The following is a 3,065-nucleotide window of genomic DNA, read 5'->3' on the forward strand; positions in this document are numbered from 1 at the left end:
AAAGAAATAATATTAACTAGCTAGTAAGAAGTTTAGAAAAATTATCTTATCTATTATTATTATAATTTAAGAGAACCTATAGAAATAATTTAATATAACTATTATTATAATTCGAGAAAATATTTATAGCCTATTTATATAATTTAGCTAATTATAATAGATATAATAGTATTAATAGTCTAATAGATATAATTCGAGTTTTTAAGAAAAATATACTAGAGATTATAATAAAGATTATAGAGAATACTATAGTAGCTATAGTAATTAAGCTAGAATAAGTAAAAGATTTAAATAATTATATTCTAGAAAAAGTTAGTTTTAAATATAATTAGAAAATATTACTTAAATTAATATAGCCTATAATATAGACCCGGAATTAAGAGAACGAATTTATTATAAGTATTATAATAGAAATAAGAATAATAATATTAATCTAGAATATATTTATATCTCTTAGTTCTATTACTTACTAATAAAAGAGCTTATAAATTATAGATATATTTATTAATTTAATAGAAGATAATATAAGGGCTATTTAAGCCTAAATAAGAAAGTATTTCCTTTTTCCTTACTAGTAAATACTAGTAATTTAACTAAATTATTTCCTAAATCTAAAAAAGAAAATTTAATTATAACCTAAATACTTAACCTAAAAATATCTAGAGATTAATAGGAAATACCTAGTTTACTAGATAAGAAAAAGAAAAAGAAATTAGCTAATTAGAATTTATATATAGAAATAAATTATATCTAGGAAATCTAAATAGTTACTTTATTTTAGAAGAAATTATATTAGAATTACTAATATTTCGGGTTCTGAAATTAATAAATAATATTAAAATTTGGCTATAAATAGTGTTTTTATTAATACTATAATAGGTTTCTTATTAAAAAAAAAGAGAAAAAAAATAGAAATAGCTAAAGAAGTTTTCTAAAAATAAGCTAGAGTAAAAAAAAAGCTATTTTATATAAGAGGCCAGAAAAATACTATTCTAAAAAGCAATAAATAAAGAAATAGCCTAGCTAAGAATATAAATATTAATATTTCCGGGAATAAATAGAATAAATTAGAAACCTAGTATATTTTTAATTATAATAAATATAGAATTCCTGAAATTAATAATATTTTAATAAAATTACTAAAGAAAATAATTATTTTATTTCTAAAGATTTAGAAAGAAATAAGAATACTTATTAATATCTTAAAAATACTAGATCTAGCTATTATATTTTAGAACTAATAAATTAAGAATAATATTTCCTATTTTATTATCTTATAAATAGGAAATACTATTATATTAAATATAATTAGATATATTAGAAAATTTATAGAACTAGTAGCTATAGCTTATATAATAAATAGAATATTTAGAGAATTAGAAATACTAGCTTAAATATCTAATAATAATATTAATATTCGAATACTATTAGCTTATAAATATATTATATAATTTCTATATCTCTAATTTATATTTCGAGAATCTTAAAAAGTATTAAATATAAAGAAATAATTAATACTAGAACTAAAATTAATATTTTTCCTAAAAAGATCTCTAGAAATATTAATAAAATAGTATATAATACTATAGATTATTAAATATTTATTATTACTAGAATAAAATTTGAATTTATAGAAATAATAAAGCTTAGAACTAAGATTATAAATAAAATAGAATATAAAGATATGTTTTTCCTAGTTAAAGAAGCTCTAAAGATCCTATTTAGATAACTATTCTTAGTAAAAATAAAAATAAATATTATATATAGAAGTAATAATTTATAGAATAAAAGATTTACTAATTCTAAAAATAATTAGAATATTTATATTATTATAATTATTCTATTTTTAAAGAATACTAGAAAGTAAAAAAAAGTAATAATTTATAAATATTAAGCTTCTAGAATTAAGGAATTAAATAATATAGAATAAGAAACTAAAAATAAAAAGGAAAAATAAAGTCTAGTATTATAACTAATAGTAATATTAAAAAAAATAAGAAAATACCGGGATTTCTTATAGATTCTTTTATTTTAGGTTTAGAAATTTAGGAAATTAATAATATTTTTAGAGAAACTAAAGCAGAAAAGGCTCTAATTAGAATATTATTAAAAGTAGTTCTGGATTTAATAGAAAAAGAAGTAAAAAGAATATTAAATAAAGATATTTCTAAAGAAAAAGTAAAATAGTATTTCCTAGTAATAAAGAAATATATTTCCTAGTAATAAAGAAATATATTTCTAAAACTAAGAAATATAGAATCTAAAACTAGAAAGAATTCTGAAATATATAGGAATTTAAGGAAAATATATTAAAATATTAGATTAAAAGGTATTTTTTATATTTAACTAGAAAGAAGTTAAATAAAAAGGTTATAAATTCCGGAAGTTAGATAAAAAGAATACTAGAGAAAATAGCTATAGTTCTTAAAGAAAAAAATAATAATTATAGTTTATTTCTAGTTATAGAAATATATAAAATAAAGAATAAGAAGATTTAACTAGTAAATACTAATAATAGAACTAGAGAAGGCCCTAGTAAATATTATAACTAGTTTAAGAAATCTAAAACTAGAAAATACTTATAAAAATGTATTAAGAAATATAAAAACTACTTTTTACTAAAAATATTAGCTATTTTAAAAGATTTATGACTTATTTCAGAATATCTTAAATAATTAGATATTAGTAACTAGCTTTAAGAAAAGAAACTAGCTATATTTCGAGAATTAATAATTAATTAAGAAAATATAATTATATTTAATTAGAAAGAAATAGAAAAAGTTTATAAGAATATTAGTCTATTTATTCTAATTAAGATTATTAAGTATAAGGCCTAGTAAAAAAAGAATTTCTTATATTTTAAAGCTTTAGTACTAGTAATAATAAAAATATTAGTAAAATATCTAGATTATAGAATTCTTAAGAAATATAATAGACCTTACTAGAATCTATAGTTTTTAGTTATAAAAAAGATTATTAGAACTTATAGACTAATTAATACTACTATAAAAATAATTTTAATAATTTTATAAAATACTAATTTATTTCTGTTTATTAATAAGATC

This window comes from Hyaloscypha bicolor (genome assembly GCF_002865645.1).
Source record: "Hyaloscypha bicolor E unplaced genomic scaffold K444scaffold_60, whole genome shotgun sequence".
NCBI classification, from domain to species: domain Eukaryota; kingdom Fungi; phylum Ascomycota; class Leotiomycetes; order Helotiales; family Hyaloscyphaceae; genus Hyaloscypha; species Hyaloscypha bicolor.